The 26,736-nt window shown below is 43.0% G+C and overlaps 1 long non-coding RNA gene across 4 annotated transcripts in view; it reads left to right on the top strand.

Moving 5' to 3' along the window:
• LOC103876524 overlaps window positions 1–2,809 on the top strand; it is a 106,820-nt gene extending 104,011 nt beyond the window's left edge. For all 4 annotated transcript variants that reach the window (XR_002516445.2, XR_002516443.2, XR_002516444.2 and 1 more), the window contains one exon: window positions 2,634–2,809. This is a non-coding gene — a long non-coding RNA (uncharacterized LOC103876524). The remainder of the gene's footprint in view (window positions 1–2,633) is intronic.
• Window positions 2,810–26,736: the final 23,927 nt, after the last annotated feature.

Genomic DNA, 26,736 nt, shown 5'->3' with positions numbered 1-26,736 from the left:
CCTGTGTGTCAGCTGCTCACCTGATTGCTCTTGGATCCATTTCTGTTTCTCTCCTGTTCTGCTCTGAATCACAGGGAACTAGCTCTGGCCAGATTTAGTCAAGGGGAGGCACTACTAGAAAACTGGAGAGTGGGAGGCGGGGAGGAGCCAGAGTACTATACTCTTTCGTACTCTGAGTTGGTTGCATCTCCAGTAGACAAGCCCTCGCTTCTAGTCCTCACTGCCATGAAGCAGCACCCCTTCTTCGATTCTAGCTTCCAGATAGTCTAGGTGTCTGAGCTCTAGTAGTACCCCCTCTTCTGACTTCCCCTCCATCCTTGGGAGTGGTAGTGGGCTTCTTATGTTGCTCGTCTCTGGTCTCATTACCCTCTGTTCTTTCCATCATGTGTTCAACAAATTCCTTGTATTAATCTCCTCTGTTTATAGGACCTGGATGGTTTCTGTTTTCCTTTATACTATATTATAGTAGGTTATGTCACCCTGCTTTGTTTTTTTCTCCATAGCTCCTTTTATAAATTATAATCATTTACTTGTTTATTTGTTTACTAACATCTTGTCTATATGCTGCATCAGATGACAGTCTCCATGAGAAAAGAGCCTAGATATTTTTGGTCACCCATTATATCTGTCATGTCCCAGGTGCTCCATAATAATGTATTTTAAAAACAAATAAATCTAGTGCCTGAATCTTTTAATCTTGGATCCATGAACAACTCAAGGGTTCTATGGGCAAACTTGGGAGGAGAAGTAAACCTTTTCAAGATGTAAATGTGTGCATGAATTTGTGTATGTGTACTTATCTCCTCATTGGCAAGAGTCCATAGCTTTCAGTAGAGTCCCAGTCTACCAAAAGACCTTTGAAAGTTAAGAGACAGTGCATCTAGTGGGATAGATGCCCACATGCACAATTGTTACTAACATGTTATGATATTAACATTAAGAAGAGTAATTGAGAGCACAGATGAAGAAATTAGTTTCTCATTTCAGTTGTGAAAGCCAAAAACTTGGGAGTCATCCCTGACACCTCTTATTCTTCACATCTAATTCATCAGCAAGTATATCAGTTGGCTCTACCCTCAAAGAACTTTCAGAGTTCAATGTCTGCTATCTTCATCCTGGTCCAAGTCACCATTATCTCTTTCCCTCTAAGTGCGGATGGATGAAGAAGACTCTGGTCTGGCTGCTTTAGCTCTTCTCCTTAATAGTCAGAGTGTGTTCTCAACATTGCATCTCAAAGTCTGACAAGAGCCTGATCACATTACTCATGTGCTCAAAACTCACCAGAGGCTCCCATCTCACATAGAGGAGAGTCAGAGTCCTCCCAAAGCTCTCTGTGATTCTGCTTTGCATCATTTCCCACCTGTCCCCTCTGGCACGGCCAACCTGCCTTGTTACTGCCTGTTGGGAAAGCCACACCCTCCCACCTCAGGGCGTTTGCTCTGGCTCTGTTGGAGGGCTCTTCTTTCACAGAGCCTCTCCTTTGTTCCTTCATCTTTTTCTGTTCTCTGCCCATATGACAAATATTGCCCCTGCTCCCCCTCTGTCTTTCCTCTGTACCCTGCAGTGTTTTAGCCATACCATGAACCACATCCAGCACACTGAAGATTGATTGATTTATTTGTTTGTTTATTGTCTGTCCCGCACTCCTAGAACATGAGCTCTAGCAGGGCCAGCACTTTGTTAGCTTCAAGCCTGGAACAGTGCCTGGCACATGGTAGGTTCTCAGTACATATTCACTGAGTGACTCTGATGGTGATACCTACCATTGAGAACGTTGAACAATGAGTGGGGTTTGGAGAAACAAAGAAGGATGGTGATAGTGAGGAGAAAAGTAAATGACAAGTACTCATCAAGGCTGGACAGGGATGGAGTCTTTGCCTCCTGAATATGTTTCAGTTTCAGAATTTTATGTTCGCCCATCACCCATTTCCTATTCCCAAAGGTCTGCCCTGCATAAGTCCATAGCTAGATAGAGATTCTACCATACCTGCAGGACTGGCTCTACCATTATTTCTTTGGGCTTAGTCCATGGGTGTAAGTGGCGGAGTTCAACTGCTGGGTTAAAGGAATTTAGCCTAGCGAGCTGGGTTAGCCATTGCTGTTCCAGGGTGAATTCTTGATATACATGACGAATAATGCAACAGATGACTGGGTTGGGGGCAGAGTAGGAACTGATGGTGGAAGGTAGGGTAAGCTTAAAAGGAAAACAAGAGACTGGGCGTGGTGGCTCATGCCTGTAATCCTAGCACTTTGGGAGTCTTAGGCGGGCAGATCATGAGGTCAGGAATTTGAGAACAGTTTGCCCAACATGGTGAGACCCCCCCTCTACTAAGAATACAAAAATTACTGCATGGTGGTGCGCACCTGTAATCCCAGCTACTCAGGAGGCTGAGGCAGGAGAATTATTTGAACCTGGGAGGCGGAGGTTGCAGTGAGCTGAGATCGCACCACTGCACTCCAGCCTGTGCAACAGAGTGAGACTCTGTCTCAAATAAAAATAAAAATAAAAAGTAAAACAATAAAAATGTGTGTGTGTGTGTCTGTGTGTGTGTTGAGTGAGTGAGAGAGAGAGAGAGCCAAGCATAACAAATGCTTACCAAGAAGTTCCAGGTCATCCAATAACTCTTTTTCAGCCTCTCCCAACTGTCATCCTGAAATGCTGGTGAGATTGACTTCAAGGAACACAGTCAACTTTTGTTTTTGGAGACTGTAGAGTAAATATTGAAGATCTGGAACTGTTTGGCTCAAGACTTCAAAGCCTTGAATAAAGCTGCTGGATGGTTTGGAAGCCACCTGGCCGGAAATTTAACTTTTGCAGTTTGGGGTATTTTTTTCCCTTCCCATCCTTTAATTCTTCCCTCCTCCCTCCATCCACCTCAACATCAAATTAGCAATTTGGATGCCATAAATGTAGTGTGGACATGGGTACCAGCCAAGGTCACGAGGCTCAGTATATAAGAAGTGAATGCCAGCTGTATTTCAGACAGAATTTCCAAGGCTGGAGAGGCAGAGGGAGGAAAGATCTGGGTTTCCTGATTGTGGCTTTTCCTCCCTTTTCTACACACACACACACACACACATGCACACGCACATGCACACACACACACTACACTTTTCTACTTTTAATTTCCTGTTTCTATTCTGGCCCTCTCCTATCTGGATTCAGGTCTCCTCTCTTGGTCCCCCTGCCCATAGATTCACTAACTCAACACATATGAAGGTAAAATTAGAGAATGGTCTGTATGGAACCAAACCAATAAAAACAATGCATAGACTAGAGTGATCTCCAAAACTTAACAAAGGCTTTTGAAACCTAAATTCACACTCTGGGGCATGTGGAGGAGGGGGTGGCTAATAAATGTAATATACTGAGAGAACTGGATTCAACAAATATATCATAATTTTATTTGCCAGAAATTAAATAAACATGACTCTAATTTATGAGTTCACTAATTATTGTCTGTATCTTCAGTATTAAAACTAAGATCAAGACCATCCTCTGTATATAACAAGAAACTATATCCAGCTATCTGTCTACATATCAATATCTTTATCTGTGTTTACATCTATATCTATCTATACCTGTATCTATATCTAGCTAGCTACCTACCTGTGTAGATCTAGATATATTATAATGGCTCAGTATTTGCATTCTGTGGTCAGTGCACAGCCTACATGCTTACACTTTGGTGTAGTTCAGAGTCAGACTCAATTTCTGACTTCTAAACACTAATATTTCTTTATGGTGCAGAACATCGTACCACAGTACTCCAAACCATCGCCCCCATAAAATAATCTACCCAATTCGAAAAACTAAAATAAAAGCAAAGAACCAGCTGCAGCTAGTTTGATGGAGCCCATCCTTGTATATTATTGTGAACATTGTATTTGATTTGGGGTGATTTACAAAGGGGGTTCATATACCTGGGTCCTTTTAAAACCCTAAAACAATCTCTGTTTAAACAGTGGGTTTATAAACATGTATCCTTCACTCATCAAGCATTTTTGAGCTTCTGCTATGTGCCAGGATGGTATCAAGACTCTGAGGATATAGAGTCAAAGGAGTATAGTCTTTGCCTCAAAGAGTTCACAGTGTCATCAGGACTCGGCCGATAACAGTTGGAGGTGATGGGTGTCAGGAAACAGGTAGTAGATCCAGGGTACAGGGGAACCTCTAGGAAGTGGACTTGACTTCCCAGATGCTCTCTGGTGAAGGTATTTTTCCTGGAGGGGGTGATGGTGCTTTGGAAGATTCACAGGCGTTAGCCAGGTAGAAGGAATGTGGTGCTCAGTCTGAATGTGTTCAGGGAGCTGTGTGTGCAAGGCACAGTCACCCCAGAAGAGCTCCTGCCACTGTGATTCTGTGCCTGGAGCCTCCAGGGCAAGACTGTCCAGACTGATGAGATAGTGAGCGAGAAACAAGATCCCAAAGGGTTAAAAAATCTGCAGGTAATTTGCAAACCAAAGGTTACCATGTTCATGTTTGCATTTTGTAAAGATGTTTCTTCTTTAGCTCCAGACTATGATTATCTCCTTGAGAATGGATCTACTGTCTATCAGTTGACACACATAGTTCACAAAGAAAAGACTTACTAAATTAGATTTTGTAGAATATGAAGCACCAATGAAAAGCAGAACACAGAACAAACAGAAGTGTTGAGTACAATGTATGCCAACTTTTTAAAATACAGCCGATGTTGTCACCAGTGTTTACCTATTGGTTCAGCAGGTTTGGTAAACTTTCAAGGACTGGGAGGTTTTTAAAACTTTTAGCAATGTAATGCTAAGAGATGCTGTCTTTGAGGACTTTCAGATGAACCCTGGAGTGGAAGGTTAGAGGAATTGTCAGGTGGGAAAAGAGGAAGAAACTTGTTCTGGAACAATTTCAGAAGGGACCATGTGTCCAGACTGGGGACAAAGAACCTTATCTGATTCGGGCTGTAGACTTGACTTGAGGCACAGAGGAGGTCTCTGGAGTCAGACAGCCTTCTGGGGGGAATCTCAGCTCTTTCGCTTGCTGGCTAAGAACATTTCTCTGTGCCTCTGTCTCAGATACTCACCGCAGCCTACCACTTGGGGCTACTGTGAGAATAAAATATAAGTTAATGTATATTCAATGATTAGACTCATGCCTGCACCTATTAGATTCTTCATAAATGTTGACTGTTATCATACTCTGTGATTTCCATTATAAATTAAATGAAGCACCTGGCACATGATTAGATGCAGTAAACATTCATTTCCTTTCTCATTCAATACTGAGAAAATAGACATGGAGTGAGAGGTATGATGGAAAGAATGTAGTTCAGGAGACAGGGGCTTGGTCCAGATGGCCTATTGATGATCTGCCCAGCTCTGAATCTTTGGGCCTCCAAGCAGAGCCAGCGGTCTGCCTATGGTGTGTGACTCTTTGGTTATTACTGTACTGAGTCCCCTGCCCTGCACATGGAGATGCACAAGCAAACCCCGCATCTTGGAAAATTGCATCCTCTCCAAGGCCAGGAAACTGCTCTGTGCCACCCTGCTTCCCAGGGGCCCCAAATAGTCTTCCTCAGTTCAAATGCATTTGCATGTCCTCCAAGTCTGACTGGGGCTAGAGGGGATTTCGTGTAATCCCTGACTTATTTCTTTTGATTTGAAACTCTCTCTGTCTCTCTCTTCATTTTTACCAGGGTCCCAAGAGGTGAAAAGTCCACTTTAGTAGGTGCCAGGTTCAGGAATTCTCACAATCCTCTTAGACTCTGAAGAGCCCTGAGATTTCTGTTAGTACAATGGCCTGATTGTGCCGCCCCATCGCAGTCCACTGACAGGTCGGCAGGCCAGCTAAAAGCTCATCTTAAACAACCGCCTCCAACCTTAAATCCAAACACCACGACTGCACTTCTGGAACCAGGTTTGTTTTCCCAGAATATCAGTTACAGCATTTTAAAAATGAGCAACCTCATTATCAACAATGTTTCTGAGAAGCAAGCATTCTTGTAGAAAATGCCAGCTCTGCAGGGCTGGCAGGAGCTGCATGGCACACACATTCTCTTGCCCGCCACCCCCAGCCTCAGGCATCACTCAGCCAAATCCATGAGTGCAGTTTAGCAGAAATGAATACCAGAACTTCATTCCTATAAAGGAGTGAGGTTCCTGGGTGCGGAAGAAGGGAGTGAGATCTCCTTCCTCAGAGGTCCTGGAGAACAGGAGAGAAGCTTGTTCCTATAAAGAGTCAGCCTCACTTTACCAGAGGGAATCTTGGATTTGAACCTGGGTTTTATTTCCCAGCTTTGGTATCTACTAGTTGTGTAATCTTCAACAAATATTGAAATTTTCCCAGCCTTATTTTTTGTTTTAATCTGCTAAATAGTGGTAATTATTGTAAAGAGCAAATGAAATTATACACGGGAAAAAGACTTGCAAATTAGAAGGCCTTTAACATTTAAAAAGGAGTATCTTATTCCTCTTAATATGATCTCTCCTTGTTTTATATATACATGTGTATGTGTCTGAACTAATCAGGCTGCTCTAACAGGAGACCACTGACTGGTTGGTTTAAGTAACAGATGTGTATTTCTCACAGTTCTGTAAGATGGAAGTCTGGGATCAAGGTACCAGGCTAGTCAGGTTCTGGTGAAGGCCCTCTTCCTGGCTATTTCCTGATATAACTGAGAGCAGAGAGAAAAGAAGCAAGCTCTCTCCTGTCTCTTAGAAGGACACTAATCCCATCATGAGCACTCCACTCTCATGAGCTAATTACCTCTCAAAGGCCCTGTCTCCAAATACCATCACATTGGGGATCAGGTGATCATAGAGCAGCCTGTAGCTTATCTCTCTTCAATTAAATTGCAAACCCTTAAGAGTTTTGGAGGACAACAGTTAATTCAAAAATAAGTTCAAAACACTGCTCTTGACACAATGCGAGGCACAGAGCAGACATAAAATAAAAGTATGGAGGAATTATTAAATATTCTTCATTATTTAGGAATGCAGGAAATTACGTAACATATTGTTTTTTGAAAAATCCAAGTATCCTTATATCTACATACAGATATAGATGTATCGTGTGTATGTGCGTATGTTTCTTTATCTGCAAAGTGTAAATATCTCTTTCCGGAAGACTCAGCTCTCAAGGATTTTTTGTGTTTGAGGCAGCTTGGTGGCTTATGGAGAGCATGGAACCTGCACTGAGAGATACTTCCATTCAGAAGACCTGCTTCTTACTCCTGTAGTCCCAGCTACTCGGGAGGCTGAGGCGGGAGAATCGCATGAACCCCGGAGTTGGAGGTTGCAGTGAGCCGAGATTGCACCACTGCACTCCAGCCTGGGCAACAGAGCGAGACTCCGTCTCAAAAAAAAAAAAAGAGTCTGATCAAGGAGAGGTTCTGACTTACAGTCTCTGGGCAAGTCAGGAAGTGGGAAGTGGGAAATGGGAAACACTTCATAAACATCTCTTTCTCCATTCTTTTCTTAGGTGATACACCGTCAATGGGCTAATGACTGGCAATGTATGCCAAATTTATATCTTCATCCTGAACATGTCTCCAAAATTTTAGGCTTATAAATGCAGCTGCCTAATCTATATTTCTTGTATTGTATATCTATTCTATATATAGACACACACACATACCTCAACTTAAAAGTGCAAATGTCAGTTTTTGGTCTTTCTCCCTCTCCTCCTTTATAACTTTCTCTTACTATTCCTTGGATTTCAAGACTGATTCCATGCATTATTGCACCACTTTTTTCCCCCTAAGTAAGCAATAATAGCACAATGTACTAGGTTCCATGGACTGTTCTAAGTAATGGGAAGATAGAATAAAATAAGAGATTATCACTGCCCTCAAAGGGCTCACTAAGTAGTAGGGGAAACAGCACATTGTCCTGAAAGTCTCAATGTTGTAATGCTGTAGAACAAAAAAGGGAGAGAGATGTCTCCATGGAATGATACTGAGGGGAGGACATTTTTAGCTGCTTCTTGAAGATAGTAAGGAGGTTACTATTTGATGGGTATTGTACCATTACTGTCCCCAGTTAGTTAATCTCCATGTATTTGAGAGAATTATACACACACATCCCATAGATCAGCTTTTGCTATATGACTTGCATTTGCCAATGGAAAGTGAGCAAAAGTTATGTGGGCTACATCTGAGCAGGAACTTTCAAAAACATCGTCAGGTTACGCAGCTCATTTCCTTCTTTTGCAAGGGCAGTGTGTGTTCCAGGGACGAATTTCTCCTCCAGCCTAGATCTCAAGATGAGGAAGACCCAACAACCAGGACTTAGGACTAAGGAATATGTAGCCCAAGGAACTTTAGCCTATTGTTCCACCATTAGTATGCCGCAGCTGACTCCTTGTATTAGTTTCTCTTCCACCAAGAAGAGAATGGACATGATGTATGTGTTTGCACACAATTGGACATATATAAATAGGGAGAACATTTTGCTTCCCAAAATCTTTCTTAAGCCTTTGATAAAGGATTCTATTTGGAGGGTAAGATCCCAACAAAAAATTCCGACCCTAAAAGATGGTCTCTAGACTCTTTCTATGACAATAGAAATGGGATTTGCTTCACTCCTTGGAGAGAGAAGGATGCAGAGATAAAAGGAGCTTTTCAACATCCAAGTCTTCAGTAGAGTGAACTAAAAATAAAATGCTAGGTATGAGAATTTTTTTTCTAAGAAATTGTGAAGCGGTGACATTTCAAGTTTGGATTGGTGTGGAATGAAACGAGTAGGACGCAGCCAGAGGTGAACCAGGGGAGAAGGCTGTGAATTCTCAATCCCCAAGACAATGACAGTGTTACACAGGAGCTTCAGGCTTTGCGGCGAGTTTAAACCAACTTTACCTAAATATGATGAGCACAAGCCCAGATCCAGGCAACCTGGGCCACGTACCTCAGAGGACTCCTGTCTGACTGTCCTCAGGATGGCCCTTTCCATGGGGTTAGGAGTGTGCTCAGTCTGGGGGTGTGTGCATCTGGAACTCATGCTCTGCCAGGTGCATAGGACACTGGCATCCTCTGTCCAAATGGTTCCAATCTGGCTTCCTAGGCCTGCACAGGACTCTCACCTAGGTTATTCCTCCAGACGGTGGACCACTCCACCAAGGAGCTTTGTTTGCGAGGATGTGGATAGAAATTGAGTGTCCGGACCCTCATATGTCCACGTTCCTACATGTGAGCTGGTCCTGGTGCTGATAGAGTCAGATAGGAAGAGAAAGGGGCTTGACCAGCAACCTCCATTGACACTCATACCCCAGGCCCTGAAATCTTGGAGGAAGGCTTATCTCTGAAGGGTAGGGAGGCCCCAGCTGACATCTTATGTAGTACAATTTGAGGACAAGGCCCTGCCCATAATACAGGGGATGCTTTGGGCAAGCCTACCCTGAGAATTAACCATGAACCTCTTCCTTAAATGGCACAGTAATGAGGCAGCAAGAAAAATCCGGTTATAATTTTAATGTCCAAAAGCTCATCCATCTGCATTACGATCCTGTAAGAAAAACATGCCATGTGTGGCACCTGTAAAGTGAAATAGGCAAGCCTTGGTTCTCCCACAGGGCAATGACTTCTCCACTTGGAATGCCAGCAATGTCTTCTCCTTGGAAAGTTTATAGAGCTTATATCCTGTCTGTTCACCTTTAATAAAGAAATGTTAAATATTGTAAAATAAACTTTTTTAACGGGGCAGGAATTCATATCCTCCAAGTGTTTTGCTTCTTTAAACATCCCGAGGGCTATGAAATGCCGCAGTTGGACTGGCCGCCATGTCCAGGGGTGTGCCTGACTCACTTGGTTTTGGGGGCTCTCCCTGGTTTATGTGGCTACAGCTGGGGAAAGGGGAAGGTTCCAGGCATAACTGCTGGATTATTTGTCTTTATTGTCCAGCTACATTCTTCCTGCTGTTTGACTGGGTAAACTCAGTCAAACTTGCTTTCTTCTGTGCCACTTTTCCTTGTCTGATTATACTTAAACTTCCCGTCACGGACCTGACATTCATATGGTGTGTGTCCCCACTGTCCCTCATCCTTCCTGCCTAGGAGTGCTTTCATGCACAGCAGAGAGGAAGGAATGCTGAACTTGGAATTAGGTCACCAGGCTGCACATCCAAGGCCCTTTGCTTACTAACTGAGTAATGTTGGGCAAATCAGTTAAAAAAATCTCCCTTTAGAAAGAAGTCAGGCATTCATTTGTTCCTTCAAAAGTACTCCTCCAGGCCTACTATGTGTCAGACAGCATGAGGAGCACAGGAAGACAGAGATGAAGCACCCAGATAAACAGAGAGTGAGTAATTACCTGTGACTTCAGCACTTAAAGAGATTAACACCTTGTTGCTCTCCCAGGCAAGTTGTGAGGGTCAAAGTGAACTTGTGCTCAGAGACGTGAGGGAAATAAGAGTGTGCCAACAAAGACAGTGCCTCCCCACCTTATTTCAGGGCTTTACTCATAGTTGGTATGCAGTAACTGTCTGAATCAAGTGTAGCTGCTGTTTTAGTATTTACTGCTCTCATTTATTTTTTGTAACTTCACTCACAACTTCCTTTAAAAATAAAATGCAGGGGTGCACTAAGGTTGAAGTGATTTTCAATAGAGTTTGTTCTGATGATTTGGAAATGGGATCCCCCTGGGGTATTGCAAAACTGGGCTCTGGATCTTGGTCTTTGAATAAGTGGATGGTCTTTCACACTCAGAGAAGAGAAAAGCTGCGGGAGATCTCCAGTCTCACAACAGAGATCATTGTACACCGGTGGGGCTGCTGGGTCAAGAGTTAAATCAGAATAATCTGAATACAAATCATAACATAGAAAAAGGAAAATTTCCATCCCTGCAAACTCCTTGAGCCATTGATTGGAGTCACAGATACTGCTGTTCTCTCAGCAGAAATGTATTAAGACCATATGTAAAGATAAATATTCTGGTCTGAGCAAGATGCAAAGACAAGAAGCAAAGAACCAGTCAGTGGGGTGCCTCATGGACTGCTGTGTTTCCACCCACACGAAAGAATACTCAGAACCGTAGGGGGGTTAGATTCTGCTCACCCTTTCATTTGCTCATTTATTCAACAAATATTTATTGAGTGCCTGCTGTGTGCTGGGAATTCAGAAGGAAGCAAAATCTGGCTCAGTCCCTGCCTTCATGAGTTAGTGAAGGACACAGGCATTAATAGAATAATCACACGCACTCATCCCACAGTTGTCGTGGTGATTGTGGTAGATAATGCATAGAGAGGCTACAAATAAGACAGCTGATTTCACAAGGAAAGACAAAATAGGCTTCCCCAAGAAGGTGAAGCTTGACCTCTGTGAAAAAAATGATCACATTACCTTCTCTGTCTCCTCTGCCTTACTCTTCCATCTTTTAGGGATTTTTGTGATTACATTGGGTCCATCTGGATAATCTAGGGTAATCCTCTTCATCTCAAGATCCTTAAACACACTTACAAAGTCCTTTTGATGTGTAAGATAACAGTCACAGGTTTAGGGATGAAGCCACCTCTGAGGACATTATTCTGCCTATAGTATCAGGGCATCTGCATTGAAACCTCAGCAGGAATTAAAGGGTAAATGATACATAAAAAGATGTTGTTAGCTCCAAGCATCTGGAGATCCTATCTTAACTGCACTAGGCTCAGTCAAAGAAAGTGGGCAGAAAGTCGGCTGCCTTTGCAGGAGTAGGGCTAAATAAATGAGAGGCAGAGCCCAGAACTTAATGCCTGAATGAAATGTTTATGGTGTATAAAGTGAGTCTACTCTAAAGGCAAATAAAATGCTTGATACTTCAGAGGATTTGAGAATTGATTTGAAAACACATGGATTCTGGCACTATGGCTCGCTGTAAATATGGCAGGGCGGCCTATGACAATCCCAGAGTGTTATTTCTCTAAATGCATCACTTCAGTTCTTGGAAGGAGTCTGGTTTCTGCTCCTTGGGAAACTTCCAGTATGCACTGTTTATTAGCATCCCGATCCACCTCCTCACATACACCTCTTCCCAGAATAATCTAAATTGATTTAATGATATTTTATGTTTCCCTTGTAGAATTTTCCCAGTTCTAATTTTTCTAGTTTACTCTTACAGTGATATTTTTTCCCCTTCTCACCTTCCTCAGGCATCAAACGACATAACTGCCACCTAACAGGCCTATCGTAATACAATTCAAGGCACAGGAAAGAGCAGATATTCAACATCACCTCTCCTGGACCCTGTTAGGCTAAGTGGATAGTTGCTGTTGGCAGCACTTTGCAGAAGTTGACCCAAAGCCTTGCCTGCAAGGCCACCTTCCCTCCCACTCTACCACCCATAGAGGGTTCAAGTGCACTGAGTTTCACTCAGGAGAATACCTTCCTACGGGGTCTCAGGTATGTGAAGGTGGGATAGAGTAGAGCATTCCATGAATAGGTAGGGGCTTTTCCGGAAGTCTTCTGAAGCTAGACAAGCGAAGACATCCCAATACAGTAGTACAAGCAAGGGTTCAAATCATTGTAGTTGGGATATTCCCAAATTTACTGCAGAAACCAGTCTAATTTTGTTTTTTCCTGAAAGCCACTTTCCTCTTCTCTCTTCCTTTGGAATTTCCATATATTAGCATTAATTCATTTATTCTTTGAGAGGAAGGAAAAATTGGGAAGTCTGAATAGAAGCTGAAATCTTCTGAGCATTTGCTTCCTAACTTGTAGAGGCTAAAGTTAGACCCTGGAAAAGGTTGAGTTTTCTTCTCTTTACCACCCCTTTTTAGAGTGTGAGGAGAAATTCCTCCCATTCTCCTGACCCGTAGGAGATGGCTAATAACAGTCCTATCTCATGAAAGATGATGTGAGGGACTGAAATAATGTATGTAAAGTACTCAAAAGATGCCAAGTATCCAACAAGCTTTTAATAAATGTTCACTAAGAGATGGGTGATGATGAAGACGGTGTTGAAGGTGAAGATGGTGATGGTGGTGGTGATGATGATGGTGATGGTGATGGTGATGATAATGATGATGGTGGTGATGTTGATAATGATGTTGATGATGGTGATGGTGATGATGATTCCTCAATTTTCCTAACCTTACTTTTTGGTTGGATTCTCAAGCTTTAAAAAGGTAAGGACATTTTTAAAAATCTAATTCATCTTTCCAGCTTTGCTTGATTGATAAATAAAATTATAGCAACTTATGTTGCCCCTTAATCAACTGTCTTACAGATAACATTTTTCTCAAGTTTAGCTTTGATTCTTTGCTTCTCATGTCTTGGTTTGTCTCTGTCAGTTACCATCCTTAAGTGACTGTCTGGCTGCTGTGGAGATGCTGAGTGTAGATCATGGTGCTCTAGAGGAGTTTTAGAGAGTTAGAGAATTCTAAATCACTGAATTCTTTAGATCCTTCCACATTGTCCTCAGATCACTCCTTTCAAAATGTCAACTCCTAAAAAACTTGATCAGTTCTAGCTTAAATCATCAGGTCACACATTCCTCTTTTCCTCACAGGCTGAATAGTTCAGAGTAGATTTTGAGAATGATCTGCTGGAATCTTCTCCTGTCCCACAAATAACCAAGTTGACTAGAGATAGATGGTGTCTCAGATTTTCCTGAAGGCCCCTTCATAATCTATCTGTGCTTCCATGCCTTGCCCCACAAAAGCCTTTTGCAATCTCCCTCGAAAGTCCAAATGCTCATTTACAAGACTCCCCGAGGGAGGAAAGAAAAAGAACACTGAGAAGATGGTTCATTGCTCAATGCAGCCCCTGACAACAGATTCCCCCAGCTTCCCCTTTTTGCAGCCCATAAACTGCTCTGTAAAAATTAAAAAGCGTGAATTTACAGGGCCTAAAAGGAGCCAGGAAGTAAAGATCCATCTCTAATCAATGGGTCAGGCATACTGATAAAGCAGGAATATGAGGTCTTGCCAATTACTGGCCAATAAAATACCTTCCTTGTCTTTCCAGATACTTGACCTTCTCTTTCCCATGCAAAACTAAGTGGGGATAAGAATGAGAAGGGCAAGTAAAAAAAAAAAAAAAAAGCAATAAAACAAAGCAAAATGTCCAGCATGCCCTGGGCTTACAGGGCCACAATTAGGTCATGAGGGCTTCTCTTCTGGGGCTTTTATGTGTGAATCCCTTGGCTATCTTTCTTGCCCCAGCATTTCCCTATTTTCCATTTCAGGGAAGCTTGGGTTGATCACTAACAAACATTGTTGCTAAGATTGTTCCAACTGGAAATATAAGCCTAATGGTCCTGTGGGAATTAAGGTGACTGAGTGTGTCCTGAGTGGTAGTGGAAGAGACATGGGGCATGTTTGAGAGACATGGCTGGGCTCTGTTGGCTTTGTGACTTTGGCAGGCAACCTTAACTTCTCTGAGCCTCAGTTTACTCATCCCTGAAAAGAAGAGAGTAGAGCTGGAATGGATCTTGAGATTTCTTGGTCTGATATTCTCTAATTCTTAAGCAAGTCTGGAATGCAGGGAAGAGATAGAGGGACTATCAGAGCAAGCATCCTGGGACAATGGAAGGCTGAAGCTATCTAGACTCTGTACCTTTGGCTCAACCTTCTGAGTCCCCACTGTTATCTGCATCCTGTCTGTTTACCTAAATTTGGCCAAGTTTGCATTGACTTATGTTCATATGGCTGGTAATCCTTCCAACTGTTTGAGAAAGAGAGACGGAGAGGGTAAAAATAAATAAACCTTGATTAAGTTAGAGGAATAACTATTATGAGGGTATCACATATGAGGGCAGACAGGATTATGATAATATTCCTTTGCTACTTGTTTGAGAATAAGAAGTATCTTATATGTAACTTAAGAATGTAGCCAGATACTCCCCTCAAAGAAATTTCCCATGTAGGCGATGAATTCAAATCACCATCAATCCATTTATGGCAACTTGTCTGTGTGGAGCTGGTGTGGAGTGAATACAGATAAGTTACTGTTGGGGTAATGAGTTACTGTAGGCTTATCTGCCAACCACTTGTATTTGGCAAGAGCAGATATGGAAGCCTCTGGACTTAGAGCACTGGAACCCAGAGAAAGTTTCAGTTAAGCTGTTGGGTGGGCTCAAGTTGGAACCAAGAGATGCATGTTCAAGGTTCATCCAGCCCGAGATGTAGATGTAGAACAGGCATGGTTCCAAACGGTCTTTTCAGAAAAAGGAAATGTCAAGACAGCCCCCCAGGAATATACAGACTCCAGGCTGATGGGACAGTAAGAGGAGTATCTGAGCTAGATGCTAACGCTGGTTTCCTCTGTTGAACTGGATAATCTCCGAGGTCCAGAAAATAGAAGTAGTTTATCTAAGGGCACACAACTGGTTAGTTGATGGGCTGGGATTCATACTTAAGTTCACTCATTCATCCATTCATTCATTAGCCAGTGGCTACTGAATATGCCATGTTCTGGGCTGGACGTTGTGTGCTTCAGTCTTCTGACACACTGCCCAATTCTCTTCCTCACAAGTCATGACAATTTGATTTCTATTGAATGCACAGAATCAGCAAAGCCATATACTTCTTTCCTTGCCAAACCTTTCTTCTTTTTGTTAAGGTAATAAGGTGTGGAATAAAGCATAGAGGATAGATGTTTTTAATTTGAAATGAGAGTAGTGGTCATGAGTTTTTGAATAAGGCCTCTATAAGTATTCTATAACTATCCCCAAAATAGCCTGAGTTGCTTCAGCCAGGCCCACTCCATCAACAAAGGAGTCTCAGGTGCTTGCCAGGGAGTGGGAGCCTCTCAGAGCTGTAGGGATAGACTCAGAGGGGATGTGCAAATCTGAGCTCTGGAGAAGGAGCTTAGAGAGAATCAACTTTTGCACTAATACCTGGCAAGTGAAAGCTGTTCTATAAATATTATCTCTTTCGTCTTTGGTACAGCTTTGAGTTTAGTGGTTATATATTTTCTTTTTCTTACTCAGTTTCTCCCTTGGTTGTATATGATTTCTGCACCCAAAATGAACTTTCGAAGTTCCAATATATACATCTGGGGTGTATCTGTGTCAGTGAGGGGAGATGTTGTAGCCTTGTTTTTAGAGTAGCTGGGGCTGGACGAGGTCAGCTGAATTTTTGAGAGTTCGGGTCAAGGCCCTCCAACTGGCAGGGAGCAGTCACGCCCTCCAGGCTCCCCAGCCAAGTGCATGCTCCTCTGAAAGTCGCTGAGCTGAAGATAAACATGGAGCCCATAATAACTTTTTCACTTGATCTCCTTTATTACATGTTCCACACTTTAAATTCCTTTGCTCCACTCCTGTATTCTTCTGGATCTTTCAGAACAAACATTGAAGTAGGAAAAAAAAAGAAAAAGAAGCAAACTGCCCTCTTCCCTCCACCCTTCCCGTCCTTTCTGAGTGACTCACTTCGACTGGGACAATTAATCTTAATCAGGACGGTATGACAGCAGAAAAAAAGACATCCGCAGTGAAGCACTTTGGTGCCAAAGATTGGCGAGGCAACCAGTTCCTTCCTCTAGGCTGCAAAGGGGGCAATGGAGAATGATTCGGTTGTTTTAAAAATAGCATGTTGCAAAATCAGAGCTGCCTGTGTCTGCAGGGTGGGCAGCAGGGATGGGGTTGTGTAATGCCTGTGCTAACCACTGAGTGTAAGCAGGCACTTTTAATAGTGTTGGCTGGAAGGTCATACAGGCCACCAGGCCCCAGTGATCAACTCCATCTTCTCCAGGAGAGATTGAGGACAAATAATTCCTCGTATTTGCCCTGGTGTTTTTCTCCACAAAACTCAGAGCTTCCGTGCTAGTATCCTTAACCATTATCCTCATTTTCTGACAGGTGCAATTACTCATCTCCTCTCCTCTGCCCATCTCCTGTTTTGTTTTTCTCTGCATGGGTCATACTTTCCAATAAGCCACGGCTACACCTGGTACCCTTTTGGTCAACAGAGTGTACTTAGTGCAGACAGACTCAGCAAGTCCTGGAATGACCAAGAGGAACCACTTCATCCCCTTATGAATGCGGTCTCATCTTTTCATTTGCAATTAGCTGATCGAGTCCTCATTAGCAGGAGGACTAGTGTTACTCTTTTGAGATCCAAGAACTCCCGGGACACAGTCCAAAGTGCACAGTCCTGCTTCCAAATACAGGGCTGAGAGGGAACTTGAGTTTTTGAGCTGCCCAATTATGGATGAGTATTGTTTCAGTTCCTTCCGTAGGTGCCTTTGTTAAAAACTGCCCTAAAGCAGACTGATGGGTGCCTCTCCACGGCCATGGTCATGTCCTTGTTGGCCTGGATACAAGCACAGACCACTGTGGTTTCAAGGCTACACACAGGCATCAAGGTTCCAACCCTAATGAAACAAGATGCAAAAAAGACTAAATGAGAGTTGGTGGGGTAGTGATAACAGGAACTTGCAGTTGATTTGGGGTGAGTTCTGCCCGCCCCTGGGACAATGGTCTCCTTTCCTTCCAGCAGACTTCAGTTGGGAACATCCCAGTCCTCCTGCAGTTCTAATAAGGTCTCTCTTGAGACGGTTCTTAAGCCCCATTGTGAATTTGCCTTTCTCCTTTGCACATATTGTGAAAAAGTATCAGGCCATCAGTTTCTTTACCTCTAAGGGAATTCTCTCCTCTTATTTTCCCTATGTTCTGCTTCCTGGTGTCTGGCTGCCTTCTGTTCTATATAAGGAGTCTGACCTAATAATTTTCTATATTCTGCCTCATTGTGCAAACTATTGTACTGGCATAAGAAAGAAGCTATCCTTTGGTTAAAATGTGCTCTGGTACATCCAACAGACTAACCAGTCATTGGCTTGAGAACAGAAGTCATAGTGTAAGAACATACTCACTTCCCATCCCTCCATATTGAGTGTGTCAGTTTAGGGTCTTCAGGTCCCTGTTGACACTACATTTTCCAAAACCTTTTGTCATTCATTCATTCCACAGAGCATATTGAGCACTAACATTATGCTAGATTGTAATGCAGATATAGAATCTCACAATAATTTTGTAGTCTAGTCAGGTGGAACAAGATACATGCATAAGCAACTGTGATATCAAGTAAAAAGTGATAGGTTTGGGTGCCCTGGAAATCAGAACTGGATGCAAAAACTATCATGCTACTTCTTTATTGGGGAATGCAAACCCAGGAAAGGAGAAATGAAGAGAAAAGGAAGGAAAGGTTTCCTGAGCTGGACACCACTTGGTAATAAGTGTAAATAATTGATGAGTCTCACAGACCCTCTTCCTAGAGGGTGGACAGGGGAAAGAGAACACAGAAGAAATTTTTCCCTCGCTCCTGTGTCCCACCGACAAAAGCTTCAATCTGGGGAGCATTAACTTCCCTTAACTACTTGTACATATGTGTGTGTGTGCATGTGTGTGTGTGCACGTGTGTGTGGTGTGTGTGAGGGGGGCACATGCATGCCCACTGAGCACCCATGTGTATTCCTCTGGCTCTAATGTCTCAGTAACAGCAGGAATATGCCAAGACAGGAGGCAAGAGGTTCAGAGCATGAGCATGAAGCAAGGCACAGTCAGGTTGTGTCCCTGTGCAGTTGGCCAGACTCCACACAGTGCTGCTGGCCTCAGCGGCAACTGGGACAGAACAAGGGGCCATGGACCCCCTGAATCACCTTAGCAAAGGGAATCTGAAGTGATGCATAAAGGGACCTTTTTTCAGTAACATAAGTCAGGTTCAGATAAAGTGCTTTGGGGATTCAGAGATGGGGGCTTTTTCTTAGCAGCAGAACAGGGGACAGGGAGTTGAGGGAGGACTTTTGGAGAAGGCAGATCTTGAATGGGACTTTGCAGGATGGGAAGGTATAACTAGGCGAGGTGGGGTTGTTTGGAGGGGGCATTCCATGAAAAGGAGACTCTATGATTGCAAGGACCCAGAGGACAGCACTGAGGACAAGTAGACAATAGTGCAGGGCTTGGTTTGGCCAGAGGATGGGAATGTAAAGGTATGTTAAGGGATAAGGCTGAAAATGTAAACAGGGACAGCTGGGGAGCCAGGGGGAGGAATTTTGATTGGAATCTTCAGACAATAGGGGGCCACCGGTGCTGTTGTGATAAACATTTTAACTCAGGAATTTCAGTCCCTCTTCTTCACAAATTCTGTTGTGTATGGTCAGATACTTGTGCACACAATGACATTTTTAACAAGACTTTTGGAATTCCAGACTCTATAGAACACAGTTAAAAGCTCTGCATGTTGTCCTTTCCATTTTTCAGATGAAGAAATTGAGACTGGGAAAGCTTAGTAGGGAAGATTCTTGCTTTTACTTGTTCTTGTATTTGTAGAGCCTGGAGGCAGATCTGGCTCAGGCAAGGGCTGAAGCAGGTGCTCAGATGATGTGCCCAGGACTCTGTCCGCTCCACCTCTCAACTCTCCCCACTCCTGTCCTGGCTTCAGTCTCATGCAAGTGCCCTGATGGTGGGGACAAGAGTTCTCAGTGCCTCCAGGTATCCATCCTACTAGCTTAACAAGTTCTAAAATGGACAGCAAGTGGAGAACGGAATGTTCCATCAAGAAAACAAAACAAAAAGAAGGACTTTGACCAGAAAATGTTGAAATAGAGAAATGACAGTTGTTCACTCCTGGAATCAGAAATGTATTGGCTCTAGTGGAATTAGAGCTTGGTTCTAAACTATTTCTTGGAGCTGGTGATAGAGGGCACAGTGGTGGAAAATAGCTATTGCTACTTGCTTTTCTTTATTTAAAACTCTCCTGGGACAAGACATCTTTGATTAAGGCCTGAACTCAAGGAAAGAAGTCTTGCTTAATCCTTTCCCAAAGAGATCATAGCTTTACCCTGTGTGCTTTAGTGGGCTTTCAACTTGGCCCAGTCTTTCTTCTTCTTCTTCTTTTTTTTTTTTTTTTTGAGACGGAGTCTTGCTCTGTTGCCCAGGCTGGAGTGCAGTGGCGTGATTTCAGCTCACTGCAAGCTCCGCCTCCCGAGTTCACGCCATTCTCCTGCCTCAGCCTCCCAAGTAGCTGGGACTACAGGTACCCACCACCACACCCGGCTAATAGGCCCAGTCTTTCTTCTGCTAGAGAACTGAACAGGGAGGTTTTCCCTCTGTGTATTTTGTGAGGGACTCCTGGTACGGGAGTGTGAGCTTCACTGCCTAAGTTCTGAAAGGGAGCTTAGACCCTTGTATCAAAGGAGTAGACTTGAAAAAATTCTCCTTGAGAATGAAAGATGGCATCTCAGCATTTTGAGTTTTTGTTTCTTTCTTTCTCTCCTCTACTTGAATTAACATGAAGTCAAAACTAGAACTTAGAGTGGAGTTGGCTGCCACACAGTTTAGAGTTGTTTGCATAACATTCCAAAAATAATTCAATAAGAATGGGTTTTTCTTGGAATTTATCACTGCCTGGCAAATTAGAGCCCAAGCACAACAACTCTGTGCTAAAAAGGCATGAGACCTGGCAAATGGAAATGACAGTGGCAGAGAGAAAGGAAACCCCGGCAGCCAGTCAACTTTCATTATCCATGATGGTGTGGCAGGAATGAGAACACAAGGCCGGAGCAGGGACAAACACGGCCTGTGTTCAGATGCCCGATTTTCTCCAGGACTCGGCAGCAGCTGAGAGGCCAAGGGGGAAGCGCAGGCTATCTTAGGTCTCAGAGACCTAAGATATTTTTCCACCTCTTCAGCCAAAGTGTCTTTTTCTTATTTGTTTTCATGGAGAGGATCCACAGGTTAAGAAGAGAATAAATTAACATAAACATATAGCTGTAATAAATAGGAGCTTAAGAAGACAGGAACAGAGGAGTGAACCTGAATTGGAGGACTAGGAAGGATTTCTGGCTCTGCTGTTGTCCCTGAATTACCTGGGACGAGCCAAGTAACTTTTCTGAACTGAAATTTTTTCACCTTTAAAATGGGAGAGAATAATAAGTAGAATCACAGTGAGAATGATTATGAGTATAATGCTTTATAGTTACAGATTCTTTTTAAGTCTATGCGATGTAGACAGGAGACTTCACTTGTCTAACTCAGGTTCTTTCATAGATGTCAGCTCCTTCTAGCCCCACTGTTATTAGGCTAGAAACAAAAGCTATTGTCAGGGGCAGAATTATGTACTAGGATCACCTGCCCATGACTCAGTATATGACCTCTGGACTCCTCCCCACTCTGGACCACAAGAAATGTGAACATCATTGTGGACAAAGCTAAGTCTCTGCTGCTTTCAGTGTTGATGCCCCCCAGCCTCTTCTCTTCTTACCCTTGCCCATCACCCTGGCCACCTCATATATGCCTATGGCTGTACATTCCTTCATAGGGCTATGGCCCCTGAGTCTGTATCTTTAGCCTGGACTTCTCACATGACTTCTGCTGTCTGTTCAATCACTGGGACATCTGGCAGCCCCCCAGTTGCACCTTCTCCTATCTGAGATTGGATTGTTCTATCCCCACTTCCCTGCCACAGTGCCTTAGCTCGGGCTGCATAACAAAATAGCATAAAGTGGGTGACTTGAACAACAGATATTTAATTCTCACAGTTCTGGAGTCTGCAAAATCCATGATCAGGGTGCTGGTAGATTCAGCGTCTGGTGAGAACCCTCTTTCTGGTGTGGAGACAGCTACCTTCTTGCTATATCCTCCCATGGTGGAGAGAACAAGCTCTGTTTGCTCTTCTTCTTATAAGGGCACTAATCCCATCACAGGGGCTCCACTTTCATGACCTTATCTAAGTTCCCACCTCCTAATGCCATCACAATTGGAACTAGGGCTTCAACCCAGGAATTTGGGGGACACAAACATTCAGTCTGTGCCACACAATGCATGACCCCTTCCTTCCAGTAGGTGCTCAAGCCAGGCACCTAGGAGTCATCCCTAATTTTCTCTCCTTTACCATATCCTTTTTTTTTTTTTTTTTTTTTTGAGATGGAGTTTCACTCATGTTGCCCAGGCTGGAGTGCAATGGTGTGATCTCAGCTCACTGCAGCCTCCGCCTCCCAGGTTGAAGTGATTCTCCTGCTGCAGCCTCCCGAGTAGCTGGGATTACAGGCATGAGCCACCATACCTGGCTAATTTTGTATGTTTAGTAGAGATGGTGTTTCACCATGTTGGCCAGGCTGGTCTTGAACTTATGACCTCTGGTGATCCACCCACCTTGGCCTCCCAAAGTGCTGGGATGGGATGACAGGCATGAGCCATCATGCCCGGCCCTTTACCATCTACTTTAAATCCATTGTCATCACTCTGGCTTCTCAAATCTCTTGAATGTGTCTAATTTTCTGTATCCTCCTGCTCCCACCCTAGCTCAAGTTGCTGCCCTCTTTTCCCGGGCTATAGCCACAGCTGTCAAACTGGTCTTCTTTCCTCTGGTTTTGTCCATTTTCCATTCCTTCTTCATGCTGTAGCCAGAATAATATTTCTTCAAAAAGCAAATCCAAACATGTCTCTTTTCTGCTTCACACCCTTCACTGACTTCCCCTTGACCTCAGGATAAACTTTAAATTCTTTAACGTGACTTACGTGACTTACAAGCCTCACCTCCTCAGCCTGCCCCAACCCCGTCAAATGCCTTATATGTCTTGTGGTCTCTGTGCTTCAGAGAGCTGAGTCTTCATCTAAGACGTTTCTTCTTAGAACGACTCCTGTGCACTTCAACCAGGCTGTTACTCGTCCTTCAGATCTCAGTTAACCCTTACTTCCCACAGGAATTCTGCCTGGATTCCCACTCTTTAACTCCAGTTAAAGAGCCATTTCCTGATTCCAAAAGTAGAACTAATAGAAGGTCCTTTTCTTCTATCTAGGTGTCTTTTATACAGAAGGGAACAGACTCACTAGTTCAGAATAAAGCAACAGCAAGCTTGAATGTCATCTCTTCTGGCTCCCAGCAGGATGCAACTGCTTAGAGCGAAGCGTACCTGGCAGGTCCTCAGAGGAGTAATGGGTCCACCTTGCCTGGCTGGGAAAAGTTCAACAGGTTCGCTGACAGCTCCTATCAGCTCTGAGTACAGTGACATGAAGCAGTGTACATCCTCCTCAGATAGGAGCAGGCATCCTTCTCAGATGCTGAGCTCTTCCAGAGCAGCTAAGATTTATGAGCTAAGTTGCCATTGACAGGTAACTACAAATGTTCTAAAATATTATGTTACTAAAAGTTGATCGCACTCACAGATTCAAACTTAGTATTTTGGCATAAGTTCAAGCCACTACATTTCAACTGAGATACATCATCTTGCTATCTTGCTTATAATTGAAGGCCATAGTTTCTGTTGATTTAGGAATAGTTCTGGTGACCAGAAAAAGTCTCATTATAAGATGACCTTTTCCTAGGACAAAATCCTAAAAAGGGGGGTGATTTTTCTAGGGGCTGGGAAAGTCACCCTCCTATGAAGTCACCCTCCTGGGTGAAATTATCTGTACCTTCCTGTTCTGGGATCCCATATACCCTATACTTCCCCTATCATATCTGTTTCATATGAACAACATTTCATATTCTAACTCATGGTGCTTGTTTAAGACTTCTCATACCCTAAACTCTAGGAAGCTAGGAGCCCTATGTGACTTTTTCAATTCAATCCTGAGACAAAACATGTGTTCAGTAAATGCTGCCCGGAGGAATATCTGCTCGTTTCCTGCTCACTACCCTGGCAGAAATGAGGAGCACGGCCTCTGTGAGTGTATGGGCTTTTTTCTCAACTGGATTTATCTGCTGCTTTTATTTCTGCCATGGCAGCTACCATCTCCTTGGGTTAAGAGCATTGAACTGGAAGAAGCTTGTCATTTTACCAACTGCAAAAAGTGGGGAAGGGGAATAAGGAGAGGTGAGGTGAGGAGCCCATAAACCTAGGAGAATCTTATATGTGGGGCCAGTGTAGCTAGAAGAAAGTCAGCAGCTATTTGATCAGCTTCTCCTTTGTAACCTCAGATTTCACCAGTAATTAAACTGACAGAATATGCTCTAAATCCCTAGGCTTCATGTCCCTGGGGCAATAGTGGTTTTGATGAATAGCCTCCACTCTGAGGCACCCTGAAGGCAGTCCCCTGTGTGAATACAAATCTTGCCTTCCAGCCCCACCCCCATTTATTCTACCCCTATCACCCACAAACTCCAACCCCTCCACTTCTTTTGCTCTACAAACTATTAGGAAGACATCCAATAAATCATCTCAGCTGGAGTGGCATGGCAGGAGAAACACCTCATCCATAATCACCTCAACCACTCCCTTCGTCAAAAGTAGGGTGAGATAATGACTTTAGTATCCTTTGGAAAAACTCAGCATCTGGACAATATGTGCTAGAAAAGACCATGTTCCTTCATCTCCCAACTCCGGGCAAGGTGGATGACCACACCTTGAGTGGGCAGCGTATAGGGTTGGAAGAATCATACACTGGTGGTTTCAAATGGTACCCTTGAATATTCCCAGAACAGACCATTGTGTTCGGAAGCCAAGGGGAAGGAAAGGAGCCACAAGCAAATTCCAGCATGCCTCAAAATCCTAGAAGTAAATCTGGAGCCAGACTGCCAAAGTTTAAATCCCAACTGAACTACAGCCTGGCAATGTGATTTGGGGAAAGTTTCTCTACCCCTAGTCACCTCTGTTTTCCCTGCAAAATAGGGGTAATCATTATAGTCAAGTTGGCCGGGAGTGGTGGCTCATGCCTGTAATAGAACACTTTATACACTGTTGGTGGGAGCGTAAATTATTTCAACCCTTGTTGAAAGCAGTGTGGCAATTCCTCAAAGAGTTAAAAACAGAACTACCATTTGACCCAGCAATTCTCTTACTGGGCACATACCCAAAGGGTTATAAATTGTTGTATCATAAAGATACATGCACATGTATGTTCACTGCAGCACTATTCACAATAGCAAAGACATGAAATCAACCTGTATGCCAATAAATGGTAGACTGGATAAAGAAAATGTAGTATATATACATCATGGAATACTATGCAGTCATAAAAAATAATAAGATCATGTCCTTTGCAGGAACATGGATGGAGCTGGAGGCCCTTATCCTTAGCATAAACTAACACAGGAACAGAAAATCAAATACCACATGTTCTCACTTATAAGTAGGAGCGAAATGATGAAAACATACGGACACATAGAGGACAAAAACAGACACTGGGGCCTACCAGAAGGTGGAGGGTAGGAGGAGGGAGAAGATCAGGATCGGGAAAAATAACTAATGGGTACTAGGCTTAATACTTGAGTGACAAAATTATCTGTACAACAAATACTCATGACATGAGTTTACCCAACAAACCTACGCATGCATCCCTGAAGTTAAAAGTAAAAAAAAAAAAGAGAAATATTAAAGGAAGATATGGATTTAGGCAGCCTTGAGTCAAATCCTCTATCTATTATCTATCTATCATCTATCTATCTATCTATCTATCTGCATTATTTAGATAATAAGACTGAAGTCTAGCCAGAATCAGAACCTAGAACCCAGAATTTCTGTTCTCTCCTCCATTGCTGTTTACACTGATACAGTTCACAATGAACTTTTAAGGCACACAATGAAGGCTGCACTGTATACGCCATTTCTATTCCTCACCCTGAAATGTGGGAATGATTATTTCATTCTGCAACCAAGGAATGGGAAACTTGAGTAAGTGAACTGGAGCCTGGAAGGTCATAATGGTATGTGTCTTCCATGAGCTGAAGAGGTTGGATGTACAACCCACCTAAAAAGAGTCTGCGCAACCCTGTATTCTAGCAAGAGAAGGGAGAATGAGAACAATGGCAGGGCAGGGATTATTGATGGTCTGTCCACAGTGAAGCCCTGTCCAGCTAGTACAGTGCCTAGCACATAATAGGCCATCTATAAATATTTACTGAATGATGATGGATGAATAAACAAATGAATATTAAACACAGCAACAAGGCGATTAAAATGTTCTTTTTAAATTTGAAAAATCGTAGAAGGTATTAACATTACTAGTTTGTCTCCATTAGCATGTTGTGCTAAGTAACCTTGTCATTTTCTTTAAAAATAGCATTTGTATTTTTAAAATATTCCTAGAAGTAATAAAAATTGGTTTGAAAAGTATTAAAAATTATACTCACTGCATATCTCAGAGATAATAATATATTCATTTTTTTCAATGTAGAACATCTCTCCCCTCTTAAGTTTCTGTGTTGTTAGTATTCACATGATTCTAAGATAAATCATCCCTGAATTTATGATGTTTATCATCATCTCTCGCTGTATTTTTTCCATTGGAAGATTCATTTATTGTCATGATTTCCATTACATTCTATATAGGGAGAACTTTTAAGTCTCCTATTTTAGTCTCACCTTTTCTTCAGAGTTCTGGTTCACCATTTTCAACAGGGTGCTGGACATTTCTGCCTTGATAATTTTTTTGCTAATTAGAAGTAGAATATATCATCATCTCTTCTTCTGGTATGCCTGTTCCAATTAAAGTCCTCACTATCTTCCTAGGCATATCGTCCAGCGCCCTCTATCATTAGTGTATTTTTTCTCTCCTTGGCTCAGCTCATCCAATTAGGCATCAGATCTTAGGAACTGTACCTTCCCATTTCAGTCTCTGTCTCGTTCCGAGACTATGGTAATCACCTTTATTTTCTTCACTGTTGCCAGGTCAGTTGCCTCGAAGATCAGCTCCATCCACCTCTCTCCACCATCCATGGCTTCACATAGCCTAGAAAATAGAGCACATTCGCCTGGTATTCAAGACCCTCATTATCTGACCTGAACTAACTTTTTACTAATCTCTTCCAATTTGCCTTCAGACTATGTAATCAATGTTTGTGAACATGTGAAAGCCGCGAACATGCCCAACTCTTCTCTGCCTCTGTGCTTTTTCTGCTCATGTTGTTCTCTCT

The sequence above is a fragment of the Papio anubis genome, chromosome 10 (assembly GCF_008728515.1).
Source record: "Papio anubis isolate 15944 chromosome 10, Panubis1.0, whole genome shotgun sequence".
Lineage (NCBI taxonomy): Eukaryota > Metazoa > Chordata > Mammalia > Primates > Cercopithecidae > Papio > Papio anubis.
This window is presented reverse-complemented; position numbering and strand designations above follow the sequence as displayed.